The following is a 19,271-nucleotide window of genomic DNA, read 5'->3' on the forward strand; positions in this document are numbered from 1 at the left end:
AAGACAGGCGTATAAGGATATACTGAAGAAGACTAATGCATCACATTTATACAATCTGAAGTTAATAGCTGCCCTCATTAAACCGGTGGTCTGAACTAAGCTGAGTTTTTGTGGCTACATTGAAAATTTTGTGGAACCCTTTAGGGTCAATCCCAAAACTGGTAAAGATGCATCATTCTACGTCACAATTTTTCATAGGCAATACTGCAAAATAATCATTAGCTTCTGCGATGGTTGTTTAAATTATTATTTATCATACCACACATATTGGTAGTATATTGGTTTACTAGGCCTGCCAACACAACATACCATAGGTAGGATGACTTAAATGACAGAAATTCATTTTTTTAAAGTTCTGCAGACTGATAGTCGAAGATCAATGTATCAAGGAGTGTTGATGTTTTCTGAGGGCCACAGAGGAAGGATCTGTTCCGAGCCTCTGTCCTTGGCTTGTAGATGGCTTTTTTCTCCTTATGTCTTTATATTGTCTTCTTCCTTATGAATATGTGTCCAAATTTCCTTTTCTTATAAGGACATTAATCATATCAGATTAGGGCCCAACCCAGTGATCACATTTTAACATAATTTTCTTTATAAAGGCCTTCTCTTCAAACATAATCACATTCTGAAGTACTGGTAGTTAGAACTTTATGAGTTTTCGTGTGACACAATTCAGCCCCTAACAGAGAATGAATTATAAACTGCATTTTCTGTGTCTACCTTTTATTGATTAAAAAATTACATACAATAAACTACATCCATTCTAAAGTTATAATTTGTTGCATTTTGACAAATGAATGTACCCATGCATACCTATACACCATCAAGACAGAGACCTGCTCATCACCCCTAAATTTCCTTCATGCTCCTTTTTATTAATCTACCCCAACCTCAATCTGAGCTTTAGTTCAGAACTGATCTGCTTTAAGCCACTAAAGATTAATTTGCATTTTCCTATATTTCAATTAAATGAAATGATTTCATATATCCTCCTTTGTATCTGTCTGGTTGCTCTCATAGAACAGTCCACTGTAATCAAATATATTATCCTATCATACTGTCTTTTCCAAGTGCTTCTAGAAATTGCAATATTGCCCCCTTCTTCATTCTTGATATTGGTAGCATTTTTCCCTTCTCTCTGTATCTCATCGTGTGAAAAAAAAGAAAGTCACAGGTGTATCAGTTTTTATGAATATTTTCAAATAAACATCTTAAGGTTTTATTCATTTTAATTATTGTTCATACATTTTCTATATAATTGATCCCCACTCTTCATTTTTTTCAGTCCTTATACTACTTATTTACTTTGGTCTTAAATTACTCCTCTTTTCCTAGACTCCTAAAGTGGAGTGTACATTTTTTTTTATACTTTCTTGTACTAATATAAACATTTAGAACTATAAATAATACTCCAAAAATTGATTTAACTGCATGTCACAAATTTTGATATATTCTGGGTTTTTATTATCATTCAAGACACTAATTTTCCATGTGATCTATTCTTCAACCTTTGAATTGTTTAGAGATGTATTGCATAATTTCCAAATATTTATGGCTTTTACCATTCTAATTTCCCATATTTCTTGGAGGCTTTGTTCATTTCTTTTTACTCTTTTTTCTCTAATCTTGTCCTCTCCCTTTATTTCATTAAGTTGATCTTCAATCTCCGATATCCTTTCTTCCGCTTGATCGATTCGGATATTGATACTTGTGTATGCTTCACGAAGTTCTTGTGGTGTGTTTTTTCAGTTCCATCAGGTCATTTATATTCTTCTCTAAACTGGTTATTCTATTTAGCAATTGGAATTTGTCAAGGAACATACACTGTATATGATTTCTATTCTTTCAATGAGAAGACTTATTTATGAAACAACATATGATTTATCTTGGTGAATGCTTATTTGTACTAAAAAATAATATACATTACACAATTTACGTGGTGATCAGGTAAAGGTGGTTTGTGTAATCTAGCTAATTTTTGTTTAGTTTTTATATTAATTACTGAAACAAAGGTGATAGAATTCCCAACTGTCATGTATATTTTCCTTTAGTTCTCTCAGTTATTATTTCATGCATTTAAAAACTGTTATAAAATATATTCATATGTAATTTTCAAAACTTTGGAATATAGCTGGGTGTGGTGGCTCATACCTGTAATCCCAGCACTTTGGGAGGCTGAAGCAGATGCATCACCTGAGGTTAGGAGTTTGAGATCAGCCTGGCCAACATGTTAAAACCCCATCTCTACTAAAAACACAAAATTAGGCAGGTATAATGGTGCATGCCTGTAATTCCAGGTACTCAGGAGGCGGAGGCAGGAGAATCGCTTGAACCTAGGAAGCGGAGGTTGTAGTGAACCGAGACCACGCCATTGCACTCCATCTTGAGCAACAAGAGTGAAACTCCATCTTACACACACACACACACACACACCAACAATGGGGATACATTTTGAGAAAGACATCATTAGATGATTTTGTTGTGTGAATATCATAGAGTGAACATACACAAACCTAGATACACATGCACACACACACACACACACACACATAAACACACACACTTATATACTTTGGCCTATGGTATAACCTATTGCTCCCAGGCTAAAAACCTATACAGAATGTTGCTATACTAAATACTGTAGACAATTATATCATAATAGTATCCAAATGTATATAAATATAGAAAAGGTAATTACAAATACAGTGTTAAGCTTTTTAATATTCTTTTGAAATTCCTTATTGACACCCTAGAGATATGTATTTACATTATATTTTTGTGTTTGTTTTGGGAATTAGGTTATGTTTCTTTAATTTAGTGTATTCTCCTTACACTTTATATTTAATTATATCTGGTAAATATTTAAAATCTGCTTACAATGCTCTATTCCCGTTTTTACCCTCATTCTATTGCTAATTTTTTTCATTTACATTTTATCTGTCTGCACAATTGTATAGTGCTATAATTTTTGTTTTTACAGTTACATGATTTTAGGAAAGAAAAGACAAAGTGTGTGTGTGTGTGTGTGTGTGTGTGTGTGGTGTGTTGTTTGTGTTTATTTATTTATATTTGCCCACTCCTTACCATTTCCTGTGCTCTTCATTTGTATTCATCTCACCATCCGGCATCATTTTCTTTAGCCTGAATCTTAATTCTTTCAGATTTTTTGTTTATATGTCCATGTCTTTTTGTCATTTTCATTTTTTGCGAACAAGTTTGGTGGATTCAAAAGTTTAGTAGGCAAATAACGCTTTTTCTTTCAGAATACATCACATGTTGTTATGTTACGATTGTTTTCACTTAAAACAGCCATGAATCATATTGATTTCTTCTGTAAACAAAGTATTTTACTTTTGTATATAAAGGGATTTTCTCTAGTAGCTATTAAGATTTTTTTTTTTTTTTTAATCATTGGCTTTAAGTAATACTAAGGAGTACTTAAAATTTTTTTAGGGAAATTTTCAGTCATCTTTTTCAGATATATTTTTGTGGTCTCCTTCTGTCTTCCATCATTCTGTGATTTAAATTTCACTTAAAAATCACCTGAAATTATATCATAGGTCTTTCAGACCTATTTCAGTTTTAAGTCCTTTTTCTCTGTTTTGATCTATCTTCAAAGACCTCATTTTTTATTTGGCCATTTCCATGTCTTTCATGACTGTCTAATAATTATTTTATTTCAGTTCTTGTACTAGGCAGCCTTAGTGTTTCTTTTTGCAATATTTTATCTATGGAAGTCTACTATTTGTCCTTGAATTATTGTCTTTTTAAAAAATAATTTGAACATACTATAAAAGCCACTTAAGCCTTGGCTTGCTGCACACAATATCTGGATCCGCTTGAAGTCAGTTTCTGCAGACTGCCGTTTATCCCAAGAATAGGTCGTACTTTTCTGTTGTTTTGAATGTCTGTGTAATATTGGTTGAAACTAGACATCCTAGATAAGACGTATCAGTCACTCTAGATTCTGTTATTCTTTTCAGAAGAGTTAAAGTTTTTTATTCTCCTAGGCATTTGGCCTCCTCAAACTATAAACTCTGTTTTCTTCCCCAGAGTGTAGAAGTTGATACATCTGCTAATTTCTTTTGTGCTGCTTATTTTATTCTAATATGTTTTTACTCTGGCCCTTAGAGTTTTGCCCTATAGCTGCCTAGTTTGATGGTCAGCCAACTGTTTGGGTATAGTTTATACATAGATTTTCGCTCTTAGCCTCTCTTTGTTTCTATGTAAAGCCTCATAAATGCCTAGCTTCTCTGATTGTGTCTCTGTCTTACATCTCAAAGAGTCAGGTTTTAGATTCATATTGTCTAAGCTGTGGATAGATTAGAAGTGCATTTAGTTAGGAGTAGGCAAGGACTTCATGAACAAAACACCAAGAGCATTGGCAACAAAAGCCAAAATAGACAAATGGGACCTAATGAAACTCCACAGCTTCTGCACGGCAAAAGAAACAGTCACTAGAGTGGATCGGCTACCAACAGAATGGGAAAAAATTTTCGCAGTCTACCCATCTGACAAAGGGCTGATATCCAGAATTTACAAACAACTCAAGCAGATTTACAGGAAAAAAACAAACAAGCCCATTCAAAAGTGGGCAAAGGATATGAACAGATACTTTACGAAAGAAGACATATATGAGGCCAACAATCATATGAAAAAATGCTCGTCGTCACTGGTCATCAGAGAGATGCAAATCAAAACAACACTGAGATACCATCTCACGCCAGTTAGAATGGCGATCATTAAAAAATCTGGAGACAACAGATGCTGGAGAGGATGTGGAGAAAAAGGAACACTTTTACACTGTTGGTGGGAGTGTAAATTAGTTCAACCATTGTGGAAGACAGTGTGGCGATTCCTCAAGGCCTTAGAAATAGAAATTCCATTTGACCCAGCAATCCCATTACTGGGTATATATCCAAAAGAGTATAAATCGTTCTACTATAAGGACACATGTACACGAATGTTCATTGCAGCACTGTTTACAATAGCAAAGACCTGGAATCAACCCAAATGCCCATTGATAATAGACTGGATTGGAAAAATGTGGCACATATACACCATGGAATATTATGCAGCAATCAGAAATGATGAGTTCGTGTCGTTTGTAGGGACATGGATGAATCTGGAAAACATCATCCTCAGCAAACTGACACAAGAACAGAAAATGAAACACCGCATATTCTCACTCATAGGTGGGTGATGAAAAATGAGAACACATGGACACAGGGAGGGGAGTACTAAACACTGGGGTCTATTGGGGGGAAAAGGGGAGGGCCAGTGGGAGGGGGAGGTGGGGAGGGATAGCCTGGGGAGAAATGCCAAATGTGGGTGAAGGGGAGAAGAAAAGCAAAGCACACTGCCATGTGTGTACCTACGCAACTGTCTTGCATGCTCTGCTCATGTACCCCAAAACCTATAATCCAATAAAAAATTAAAAAAAAAAAAAAAAAAAAAAAAAAAAAAAAAGAAGTGCATTTAGTTAAAACAAAACAAAACAACAGACTAAAAAATAGCCAGTAAATGTTTGTTTTTCAGGAATACATCTTTCTTAGGCCCTACTTATGGAGGAAGACCTTCAGAGTTCATAGTGAGAAATATTTCAGACCTCTGGTTACACGACAAGATGAATTATCTATTAAATATGAGGTTAGTAAAATACTATTTTCAGACATGAGAAGTCTCAGAAAATCTGCTTCCCTTGTACTCTTATCTTAGAAAGTTACTGGGAGATGTGTTTCCCCAAGATGAGTGATTAGATCAAGAAAACTATAAGAACTCATCCAGGATAAAGGGGTCTATCTTCTCAAAGTGAGAAAGTTACCCCTGAGGGTCATAAAAAAAGGATGAGTCTATACTGTATGCTGTGCATCAAAGACCGCAAATGAAATCCATTCTTAATAAAGAGGAAATGATTTAGTACTTGAGGTATTTTAGAGATCTAAGAGAAAATTTAAGATATTGAGAAGAATTTAGGAATATGTAAGGTTTAAAATATAAGCATAAGCAAAAGTAAGGTCATTCAAACTTCAGGGAAAGCGTAATGTTGTTCAAGAAAGGTTTTAACTATCTGGCTTATCTGTCAGTTATTTGCAGGATCCTAATTGTATCCATATGGAATGTTGATCACATCAACTCTTATAGGGTGATATTGAAAAGCTTGAAGAAGGATAAGTCTGTCAGTTATAATGCAAGAAGTCCAGTTAAATACAAATTTCACATAAAAAAAATTATCTGGCTTGTGCAAGTATGCAAGATTTAGGACATAATTATACTAAAAAATACTCATTTCTGTATCTTAATTTCAACTTTGACAGGTTGTCCTATATTTTGACTTGAATTATCTCAAAGCTCTAAGGCTGAGAAATCCTGGGATGGTAGGCACATAAAAGAAGGCTGAATTCTCCTCTTACCTAGCAGAAGATAGTAGAGAAGTATATTATGACATTAAAAAATAGGCAGTATACTCATAATTCTAGAGACATGGAGGAGGTAAATACTAAAATTAAATAGCTACAATAGTAAAATTATGTGCCCCTAAGAAGTATAAAATGTATGGGAGGTGGTAGGGATTTTTTTTGTATAAGTATTATGACACTATCTACATACATGAATTTACTAAAAAATTGAAGCAAAATGAGTTAAAAATTTTAAATGCACTAATAGTAATCAGAAGAAACAAATGAAAAACAAGTGTTTGAGGTTTAAATTACAATTCCATTTGAAATAGAGATATGGGGTAACTCTTTAAAGTCTATATTCTTTGGAGCATGGCATTACTATATTACTCTATTTTATGCCTTAACTCTAAATGAATGATTTTTTACCACATCTATTTTAACCATTACAGAACTTTATTTTGAGAAATCAATATATTATTCAGCTTTTGTTTAATGACTAGTTTCTGGTTATGAAATATATAAAATATTCCTTTCATTTTTCAAATTAACAAATACATTTTCTAATTAACAAATAAAATGAAGAATATTATGATGTAGTGCTAATGAGATCATGAACATAAAGACATGAGCACTAAAAGTACTGATTAATGCTTAGATATATCTAAGCTCACACAAATCCTATTAAGTTGGTTTCATTTTGTTCCATTAACAGATGAGGAAACACAAGCAAAGAATGTAAATATGGTCAAAAAAATCTATAGAATTCAAACATCTAGTCAGAGGCAGACGGTTAAATACAGAAGAGCCTAATTTAAATTTTTTGTTTTCTTGGGCAAGGCTGCTCTTTTCAAGCTATTAAAAATGGTTATTTTCTGGGAGGCTGAGGCAGGAGAATTGCTTGAACCTGGGAGATGGAGGTTGCAGTGAGCAGAGGAGCAGAGATAGTGCCATTTTACTCCAGCCTTGCAACAAGAGCGAAACTCCGCCTCCAAATAAATAAATAAATAAATAAATAAATAAATAAATAAAGGTTGTTTTCAACATAATTGTGTGGCTCTAATTAGTTCTGAGCAAAAGTCTACCACTACATGTTTTCTTTGGTTTAGTGTCAATACTGTTAATTTCCAGTATATTTCAGTAATATTTTCCATCAAGTTTTATCCTGAGAAATTCCTAAAAATAAGAGGTATTTTAGTGAAAAAAAATGTAGACTTAAATATACATTGAAAGGTAACTATATGGTAAAATTCTTACTTTTAATTCAAACATCTTTATAAAGTATAAAGTTTTGGGCCAATCTCTCCCAATTACGCTTGTTTTGAATATAACATAATTCCAAAAACTATTTCCTAAAGATAATTTTTTTCTATTTTTAGTTAAATTTCTGAGGCTTTTAGCCTGCATAGGAAAAAAAAATAAGAGGTTAACTGCCTAAATGTTTATCATTTTTAAGCCAAAATCATATACTACAAAAGGCACAGAGTAAAGTACCAACTTTTACATACCACAAGATTATCCACTTTCAATATGATAACCAAAAATGAATCAGCCCTGTATGTTTGGTTTACAACTGCCTTTTAAGTAGTAGAAAATACTTGCTTCTCTCAACCACTCCTATTTACTTCATCTTTTCAGCTGGGAAAACACTTTTCTCTGAATTGATGACTACTTATTTTTCAGCTAAAGTAAATACAGGTCTATATCTCTTTTCATTTGTGTGAGAAGCTGACACATTCTGTCACAACATAGCTTGAGTAAATGGGAAAGTGACAGCTTCCTGGCAAAATTTTAAAGAGATAAACATCTATTTTTGTTTAAACAGCCACTGAAAAATCAGATAGAAGCTTCCCAGGTTGAAAGGATAAAAAATGCACACGCAGTGCAAATTGGTAAATTAATGCACGCGAGAAAACTTCCATTTGTCTCTATAATTTTAACCACAGCACACTATTTTTCTGAGATTAAATAATAAATGTTTAAAGAATAAATTCCATCAGGATAATAGAATTATCAAAAAAGTCTCACATAATTTTAAACAAATCCAATATTAATATACTTTTGGATATTTTCTAAGTTTAAATATCAAATATTTACTTTTCTTTACAGAAGCGTGTTCCAGTTTTAGTCAAATAATATATTTCTAAAAGTATATTACATGATTTAAAAATGGAGCTAACAAAATTATTAATAAAATTTTTGTTAGTCTTTATATAACACTTTTGAAATCACACATTTTAGAAAAGTGTTTATGGCTAGTTTACAATTTTCACATAAAAATTATTCCTTTCATTTAGGCTTATTTTTCTTAGAATTTATTCACATAATATGCCAAATTACTATCTCAGACAGCAGTATTATTTATAACATCTGTAGTTTTTCTCCTGTTTGCAGGAACGTTAAAACATAGAGTCTTATAATTGGCCATTCATTTATGTAATACAAGGTGAGTGGATACATCATGGTAAATTTAATATAAATAATTTAGTAAATAAGAAATTTGTTAATTATTGAAACAAATAAAATTAATGTAAGTCAGAGCTATGTATTAACTTATTTTCATAATTCCTGTTAATATTAATCCTCTTTATATCACTATAAGGTTACTCTTCATTGTGTTCTTAAGCAAATAAACTGGTGCTTAATTCTGTTCATTCTCTGTTGCTCTAGTAACACTCACTGAGCACAGCACTGAAACAACAACAGTGGAGGTCTGCATTTCAGCCTCATCACCTTCCACACCTCACCACAGAAATCAATGCACATTTTTTGAAAAATAAGAATGGCAGGAGATTTTTTACTTTTCACTTAAAAAACAGATTGATAATACTGAAAACTACTTGCATACACTGCTCCTGATTAAATAGAATCAAATAGTGATAACTGATTTTATATAAGTAATACAACTGGCAATTAAATGAAATAATAGCATATTCAAATTATTCCTACCGTTTGGCTAAAGTGGATTTTTCATAGAAGGTGATCGAGGATTATAAAATATGGTTATAACACATTATAAAATATCGTTACTTTAAACAAAATTATTATACTGAACTACCAAGTAAATTTAAAATACTTTATTCCTTTTATTTAAAAAAAAAACAAAATTCTAAAATATTCACTTATTTTTTTATGTCTTACAGTTCAAAATTTTTTTGAATTCATATTATGTAAAAATGTCACTCGTTTACATATATGTAGCCACCTAAACTTGAACCTAATTGTGGACTTAATTACTGTCCTTTGCTCTGACAGTCTTTTTGATTTACCTACACATAAAGAATCTGGGCATGCAGTCAAGATAATCAGGAAAAAGCAGAAATGAAACAGCTAGAATACTGACTCTGTGATGGTTAGAATTTTTGATATTTGGACCTTAAAATTGACCTACTCTGAACGAAGAAGTGAGAAAGTTGGGCTGAGATTTAAATAAACAGCACATTCATTTTACATTGAAGTCTTTTGATTAACAGTAGAAGACATCTTTCCTGAAAGCATCTGCACTGTCAGTAATTCCATTAACAAAGAAGCCACTTTATTATCAACATACTGTAGATTCATTTTAATGTGTCATTTGCACTTCAAAGTCACATAACTTTTATTATGGTAAATCAATTAAAACTATTTCTCATGATAATTTATCTTCAGCAGAGTTTATCATCTCAGAGAATGCAATATTTCCCAATTTAACTTCCAAGACAAAAGTGATGTAATTTGAATGCCTTTTACCGAGCTTATTAAGCATAAAGATCACAGAAATTTCAAACCCTGAAAGATAACTGTTTCATCTATGTGATAAAATGGAAGCCACATTTTTTTGTAGTGTACTATAGGTAGTGAAGACAGTATGCTAATTAGTAATATAACCTCATTTACTGATTTTCTGTGTCTCCCATTTTAAAAGATAATACAGTAAAAGCAGATAGTTGCTTTGATATTAGTTTTAAAGGGAACATAAAGATTTATATAAAAACATTTTATTAAAATTGCAAATGAACTGAATTCAGAATGATGTAGTCACCTGTTTCGTTAGTTTTAATGACTTTGTAAGAATGTGCTCCAAGGATTTATTTCTATTTCTTATCCTTGAAAACTGCCAGATTTTCATACCTTTATTGAATATTTCTGAAATAAACAGCCTTAAAATCCATTTGCAGCTTGAAAATGTTTGATATAAATGAGAATTTATGCTTTTCTAAATTGAGTATTTAAACTTAGAGGATATTTTAAAACACTCCATTTTTTTAGCTTCATTATCAAATTGGATTTAACTCAAACTTGTCAGTAGAAACAGAATTAAATAAAAAATATTTGTAAATTATAAGTGGTAATCAAAATATGTAAGTACTCTACAAAGAGGTACAGGACGTGTTTGCTTATTAATATAATTTTGTTAAAGTTTGTTTTATTTTACTATAAAAACTACCAATTTAAATAGCATTTTTTTTCCTTCTGAGATTGTATTTATTTTGTCTGGAAAATTTCTTCAGAAATGGATGCATTATCCATTTTCTTATCAACATCTCTAGTTCTTCAGTTTGTTTCAAAATATTGAGAAATCTGTGCCTAATGAACATTTGTATCTATTAAGTTAAATTCTATGAGATTATTTCTATCACCTACAGGAGAATTAGGACTTGTAAAGCATTGGGTTACTATATTTTACTGGAAACAGATAGAACCGCTGATTTCAACATTTGTAATGGGAACATTACAATCTAATATCAAAGAGAACTATACCTATAAAAATGACCAGAGAGTAAAATCTAGTTAATTATAATGAATTTACTACCACGTATCATTATTGCAGTGTCTGAAGTACTTCCTGAAGACTTTCGTGTTTTGGCAGAATGGTTTGAGCACTATTGAAGTCATCGAAAATGATGAGGATTAAAGCTAGAGAGAGACTCAAATTGTATATATGTCATATACTTGTATTAGTTTGGAAATATACAGTATCACACACTTTTGTGATACCGGTGGTGGCAGTTGTAGAGAAATGGTGTTAACAGCATCAATTATTGAAAAGGGGTATATGTAAAGCATTTGGAATGCAGTATCTTCCTAATCAAAGGAAATACTTTAAGTTATAACTTTGATCCCTTTACACTGTCTGTAGCAGTAATTTAAAGATTTTTAACATCTCTGAACTTTCTAACTATGTATTTGAAAGGGGAATTAGGTTTTCACACATAGGTTGTCTTGCATTTGATCAGTCCACCCTTCTTTTCTTCTCACTGCCATAAAGTGTAACTGTAAATATGAACCTGTACAGTCCAGATGAAAATTTTAAAATTAACTATATTTTCAAGATAACGTAGATACTTGTTTGCATAGTTTTAATGACTTTGTAAGAAATTACATGGAAGTTTTACATCTACTTCCTATCTTTAGAAATAACCAGTATTTCCTTTACTGCATTTTTGGAAATAAGCAGTTTGAATAGCCATTCACAGTCTGAAAATATTTGTGTGAAAATGTGAAATTTTTTATATTTCTAAATTAAGTTTAAGTATTCTAAACTGTTCTCTACCACTTTTAGATTACACCTCTCCAATATAGTATGTGTATTTTTATTGCGGTATAGAGTGTATACATGAATTTTTATGTAAGGGATTACATATCAAATAAGCTCTTCACATAAATATAAATTGGTAAGATATCTTTCTAATAATACTGGCATAAAATTATTGATAACTAATATCCCAAGGGAAAATATGCATTTTAAGTTAAGGCTATTAATATCCATGAGTATAAATCTATTTTTCAAATTATATTCTTGATCATCTTAAATTTTGTTGAAAAAAGTTGTTAGATACACTTATGCCAAAAATGTTTACTTCAGAATGAGGCAGATAAAGATAACTCTCAGCAGTAAACTGTCAACTCTAACTATAATCTTGCTGTAGCTTAAATCTCTAACTATAATCTTGCCTATGCTTAAATCTTTGAGATTATTAACAACCCACATGTTGTAGAAATATTTTTTAACCTACTTATCCATTTTATATGGGTTAGTTTAGTTAAAATTGAGTGATTGTTAATCTATTAATTATGGGACTATACATGATCTATTGCTCAGTACATGAAGCCTATGAAGATGCTCTGTTGCCTCTTCTGCATCGAGGGGATTCTGCTATTCTGGCAAATCCTCTGTCATAAATGCAACAACTGATATGAAATAGGCCAAAGTAAGATTGACATATCTATTAGTGCACTAAAGACTTAAACAACTCAATGGGTTTATATTTTAAAAATAAATAGAAATAGACATTTTAACACTTTCTTTATAAGTCTATGTAGTTTGTTTTGCACCATGTCCCCCGCCCCGGAAGTTTTAATTCTACTTTGAAATAAAGTAATCAGATGATGTTATTTAAATGCTGAGGTTCAATTTCTTTGTCCAGATACCAGCACACAGTACATGAATTCTTACCCCTGGGAGAATGATCTTCCTCCTTCATTGTTAACATGTTCAAACGTCTCGGCACTGCAGTTCTCTGTGTTCTTTTCTTTCAGTTCCCACTGCAATCACCTTTGAGGGAAGCTGCCAACCAGAAGATTCATGAGTCAGTACTGGTTACTTGTTTGAAAACTTAAAGGGCTTTGTTTCTCCCTTGGAGAATCACACCTAATATTATTTTTTTTTATAAGATGGTACAAGTATACCTACGTAACAAACCTCCACATTCTGCACCTGTATCCCAGAACATAAAGTAACATTTGTTTTAAAAAGATTTTTTTATTGTTTCAATGATTTCAGAGTAAATATCCTGAAGTGTACCATGTTCATAGAATAAATTCACTTCATTATAGGAAGGCAGAGACAGAAGGTGAATGAAGTTAGAAATTCGCTAGAGTAAGCTGCTGGCATCTTTGTAGTGATAGAGTAGACTTTTCCCCCTCAAAGTACACCTGGGATTTCTCTGTTGGTCACATGGGATTGTAGAGGAGGAGGTTAAATGAATGCAATGAAAGCAAGTGATTTCACAATTAATCACACTTAAAAGCAACATTAGGTCTCTAAACCCATGTTTTACTAGAGGAGAATGTGTATTTTATTTATTTATGTTATTACTAGTGAAAGTAAGTTGGCCTTAAAATGTTTAGCTTTTATAAGAAAGACCCCTTGCATATTAGCAAAATGTAAAAGGTCCAAAATTAGAGTAGCCCAACTATACTTGGCAAGTTGTTTGGTGCCCTTCTATGCACAGACTGAAATGTACTTTCAGAGATTATTTGTATAGTTGTCTTACCTCACTTTTTAATAATGAAACAAAGGTTCTTTTTATCTTCAGTTCCATTCCCATTTAGAACCAAGGAAAAATCCCTTAAATTACAAAAAGAAGTAATATATGCTTCCAACTGGTCCTCCACTTTCCTCCTGAAGAGACCCCATTCTATGAATTCAATGGTTACATTTTTTGTTTGTTTGCTTGTTTGTTTTATAGTTGTCATTGTTATAGGGAAGATCTTCTAAATGATTCCAAGATGTCAGTAGTTACTCTACAGTAAGGTGGCATAAAGGATCATTGGTCATCACAGGATGCTCTTTATTTATCCTATCTCGGGGAAACTGTCCTTAGTGAGTACAAAATTATATTTTATCATATCCTTATAAATGAGTACAAATGTGATTCCTGGAAGAATAAGAGAATCCAAGAAAGGTTTTTGTGGTCACATAGGGCTACAGTAATAATCTAGAGAACACGATAACCTATATGTATGACTCATATGTATGACCCTTTGCTCCACAAGACATTTTCTTTATTCTGGAACTGTGCAAAAAGTTGAAAAGCTGGGCATAAATCTTCTGAAAAGCAGAGCAAAATCTCCTGGAGTGTAAAAGATGGGTGTTTAAAAACCAAAGATCCACTTTTGCAATTGGTGATGGGAATGGAGACCTTAAATAAAGAAGACTTTAAAGTTCTAGACTTTGATGAACTATAGTCCCTTTTTCCCCAGGGATAACTTCCTGATTCCATGTGTAGGTAGAAATCAAGAATCTAGACTTAGTCTCTAACAGAAGGGGACTTAGTAAATCAGCAGAAATTTTACATTTTCTTGGGGTGACAGCAATAAAATTTGTGACTGAACTGGCCAGTAACATGTGGCACATCTGTTAATCAAGGTATTTGCCAAATTTTCAAGCTGAACTAAACTGAAAACTTCTGAAAGATGAAAATGAATATCTTATTGCCTTTCCAGGGCAAGGAAACAAAATAACAGCCATTCCTAGCAATGGGAATAAACAACTGCAATCCAAAGTCAACCCACCAAAATCACTAATTAGATTGAGAATATCAATTTAATAGTTTTAAAAGAGTCTTAAACCAAATGGATAATAATTGACTGGAAACAATATTTCTGGTTTTAGCCTATTATCTGAGCTAGGTGAGAGACTGGATTGGAGACTCCGTACCAAAGAGCTCAATAGACGAAACAGGAAAAAAAATTCACCTGGAGGAATAATCATTGGACATGTTTGTTCAACTTACCCTTGAACATTTTCAAAGTCCTATAAGAATTAAATATATAAAAGAGTAATTAAATAGTAGCACCAAATTATAACAACTATAGATGAATTTGTAGTTATACTTAGGAAATATTCAAGACCTAGGTCATTTTACTTTTCATACAAATTACAAATTATACACAAACACTCAAAAAAACAAAGAGAAGAATTAATTTCTAAGTCTTCTTATGATAACTGAATCAAACAAGAGTAATATAAGAAAATAAGGATGAATTTCGGCTTATACCAATCACGTTTTCTGCATTCTCTTTCAAGGATTTGGAGCCTATGACTGCTGCAGGATTTTTCTCAGCCACCTTGCCATTTGCCTAGGCAGGGCTTTTTGTCTGTGCTTCTTTTTGTCAGCTTAGCTCCCTTCTCCCACTGCTGGGTGATACTGCTGGCCAGGGCAACTGAGCTTTCCTGCTGGGGAGCCTTTCCCTCTGCCCACTTGGCCATGTGCTTTTGGCTTCAAATGCCTTTTTTCTTATCTTTTCATAAGCAAACACCTGATTGCCTTGTTGATCTTGCATTACCAGGCAGGCTAAGAGCTCCCCTTCCAGTGCTGCTTGCCTAAGACAGGGTCTTATTGCTGGAGTGTGTCTCTTGCCCCTGAAGAGGGGTCTGAGGCCAAACCTCTTCCTCTGTGATGATGTTTCTGGGGTCTGTTGCCCTTTTGCATGATGTTGTTTAAGATTTCTCCCCACTTGTTCCCAGAGCTTTACATCTAGCATACTTTCTACCAGGAACCATGGGCTTTTGGAAACAAGTTTGCATTAGGTCCCTTAATTGAGCCTGAAACTGAGGGTCCACTGGCTTTAAGCAGCTGTTTCAATACTTTTATATGTTGCCTTTGTTGCACTGATAACTGCTGTCCCAGGATGAAACCCTAGCCTAAGCAATCCTTCAGAAATTGGATATCCCAAGTGGGCTCCAATGACATACCTAGTATACATTCATGTTTTCCTTAGTTTTCAGAGGTTCTGTCATGATCTGTTACAGCAAAGCTTCAGAGGGCGCACCACTGATGAGTTTCCTCACATGCAGCACCACTGCTGGGGTCTGCTAGGCAGACCGTGACCCCACAGTGGATGAAAAAATTTACTCATGTAATATTGAGGTTCAGGGTGCCCTCAGCTCCCCTGAGAGGATGTTTCTCCAGGTTCTTGGTGTCCTGACCTCTCAAGAATGAGAGAGGGGACCATGGCACAGTGCACAGTAAATGCCGGACTCAAAAGTGTTTGCAGAACGTGATTTATTTAGAGAGAGAGAGAAAGAAACAGGAGAAGGAGAGAGAAATAAACAGCTAACTCTCACACTGAGTGAGAGAATCCAGAAAGATGGAATCCAGGAGAGGAAAGCAGCTTTCACACTGAGTGGAAGTGAATATAGAGAGATGGAGTTTAGGAGGGGAAGACAGGCTTCCACGAAGGGAGTGTTCATGGAAGGGGAAATCCAGGATAGAGAAAAACAGCTTTTATGAGCACAAGAGTGTTCATGGAAGGGGACCCAAACATGGAGTTCGAAGGGGTGTGGATGAAGGGGACTTTTAACCTGGGAGGAACCCCCATCTTCTCTAAGACCCCAGGCCAATGAAAGGAGTTCCTTAGAACTTTCACTGGAGTGATTGACTCTTAGTTTCTCCCCGCGCCTGCAAAATTTAAACATAAATTGTTAAATCTCCCAGATGGAGAGAGATGGGAGGGGGGCATGGTGCTGGGAAGTTCTTGGCCTTAAAACCACCCCTTCTTGTGGACCTGGAATGAGAACACCTTCCCTCACTCCCCCACTCTGAATAGGAAAGCCCAACTTCTGTTGGAATTACAGATGTCAATCCTCTTTAACTACTTCCTGCTGAAATGGGGTGTAGAAAGGCCCTGCAGTTGAGGTGTCCTCTAGAGGGGAGACTTTTAGGGGTACAGGTTGACCTAGAGGACCACAATAGAGCTCACAAGCTAAGGACATCTGGGGTGCCAGCAGCAGGATTATTTGTGACCTTATGGTTCTATTAGAAACGAATGTGACAAGGTGGTTAAAGATGAGAGGCCCAGAGGCCAACAAATATAGAAAGGTTATAAATGAGACTAGGAGAGCAGAGCCAGGACAGTCAGTTGTTAAGCAAGCTTCACAATACTTAACTGGTTTACAAAAGAGCAGCAGTTTTCCTAGAAGGAAACAGGTTCCCTTCCCACTATAAAAAGGATAATTGGAGTTTGAGAGATATCAAAGTTGAGGGTTATAGTCTTGTTAATGCCAGGATATAAATTAGACTTATGTGTGGTTGCTTCCCTGAAGATCTTGCTGGAAAAACAGATGTAGATTTTCTAATGGCTCAGTGGATGAAGGGTTGTCTCCTGGAATTTCAGGCTGTGGAGTGGAGGGTCTATGACTTCATTCAGGAGGTGTCCAAGGCTTCCGCTGAGTGTGATAAATCCATGAGTCTATTTCTACTACCTTAACTGCCCTTGGGGTAGACAGAATGATGGAAAATGGTTCTTCCTAGGATGGGCCTAGAGCGGGAGAGTCTGATGGGAGAGAATTAACAAGCACCAAGTCTCCAGGGCAGGAGAGAAATACTGGAAGTATTTCTGGCCATGCAGTGTCCAGGAGAAGATTAACTTCCTGGCTCTATGGTTAGCTTTACCCAGGGCTCTGTGAGGGTGACCGCTCATGCTAGCACTTGCTCCAGGCATCCTCAGTCCTGCCATCAGTTTATTTGGTCCGACACCTCCGGCCCTGACAACCTTCATCCCTAAGACAATGTGCTTTCCAGCCATTCCCTTGGCACAGCGGGCATGGACAAGATGGTGGTCCCTTCTCTGGGGACAATTTCTTACAAAGTGTCCCTTTAGATCACACTGGTAACAAGTTCTGCCAGACTTGTGGCTAACCCAAGTCCTTCCCTTATTTAAGTCTCTGGGGTCTGCTTGCCTGAAAGCCATGACTAAGGCAGCAGCCTTTCTCTGATCTCTCCTGTTCCTTTTAGCTTGTTCCTTCTGGTCTTATTATGAAACACCAAGGTTGCCTGGTTCAGTAATGATTTTAGCCTCTGTTCTGGTTCCAAAGCCAGCTTCTGAAGCTTCCTCCTGATATCTGCTGCTGACTGAGTAATAGACTTGTCCTTTAGTATTAACTGATTCTTAATGGAGTCTGGTGACAGGGGGGTGTACTTTCATAAAACCTCCCATAATCGCTCAGGGAAAGCTGTTGGGTTTTCTTCCTTTCCCTTTGGGGGCTACATTTTCCACTCAGCAGAGGGCAATTTGGTCACACTGTTTGGCAGAGAAAAATAAGCTGCTTCTTCCTTAAAGACTGTGTGCTAAATTGGTCCCAATTTTCCAGTATATACTTTAATGGGGACTTGAGCTTGGGAATAGAAGCACCCATCTGATATGGAACACAAGGGATGCCCGCATCCCCAGTTAAAGAAATTACAGCCGCTTCAACCTGAGGCATCCCCCAGGTAAAATGGGTACTATAATGAAACGTTTTTCAGTCAGTACCCCAAAATTTGTGTGCCCAAGATGTGTGTTTCATCTTATTAGAGGGCCTCTTCTGTACTGGATTCTGGTCACGACCTACCAGGGTCATGGGACCACTCACTGCCTGCATGACCTCCAGAGGCATGGAATGAAAGGGGGCTACTGGGTTGAGTAGTCACATACCAAATGAGCCCTGATGAGGCCACTGAGGCTCAGGAAATGGATAACACTGTTTCCCAGCAAATGTCCAATTTACACAAGCCAGATTTTAAAACTGCCCCAGAAGGGTAAACCTCTAAGGAGGGGCCATTAGAGCACACAGTTTAAAGAAGGCAGACTACCTGGCTGAGGCTGGAACAATACCTTCAGGAACTGGGCCTCCTCTCCCCTAACCCATTTTCCATTTTAGGAAAATGCCTTCAGGGATGCAAGGGCTTCCATTAACTATTTGGGGCCTGGAACCAGTTTAACTATGATCTTCTAGCTGGAAAAGTTCTGCCATAGGAGACCCACTCCTAAGCAAGACAAATTATACATCAAATACAAAGTCCCATTGCCTTCAGCTTCTGAATTTCCCTGAAAGGCTTCACCAATTCAAGACTGACTCCACCAGGAATTTGAACCAGCAACCTTGCAGCTGCAGACTCTACACCTTAACCAACTCTACAAACAGGCCCACGTGTTAGCGGAAGGCTGAAAGCTCCCTTAAGCCGTATTTTGAAACCTGAGGCAATGTGGCCTGCCTAAAAGCCGGGTGGAGCTGACGCCCGCAGCTGCTTCCTTTTCCTCAGCTGCACTGGCAGAGGAAAGAAGCGGCTTGCCCCGCTTGCCGCGCTGGCCCTGTCAGTTTAAAAGCCACGTTCGCGCCTCAGTGAG

At 35.3% G+C, this 19,271-nt stretch overlaps 1 long non-coding RNA gene across 1 annotated transcript in view; it reads right to left on the reverse strand.

Annotated features, from left to right (window-relative positions):
• The window catches only part of LOC144579000 (uncharacterized), a 72,688-nt gene that overhangs the window by 50,777 nt on the left and 2,640 nt on the right, over nucleotides 1–19,271 (reverse strand). The window contains exon 2 of the long non-coding RNA XR_013525719.1: nucleotides 12,835–12,945. This is a non-coding gene — a long non-coding RNA (uncharacterized LOC144579000). The remainder of the gene's footprint in view (nucleotides 1–12,834; nucleotides 12,946–19,271) is intronic.

This window comes from Callithrix jacchus, chromosome 1 (genome assembly GCF_049354715.1).
Source record: "Callithrix jacchus isolate 240 chromosome 1, calJac240_pri, whole genome shotgun sequence".
In the NCBI taxonomy this organism is placed as follows: Eukaryota; Metazoa; Chordata; class Mammalia; order Primates; family Cebidae; genus Callithrix; species Callithrix jacchus.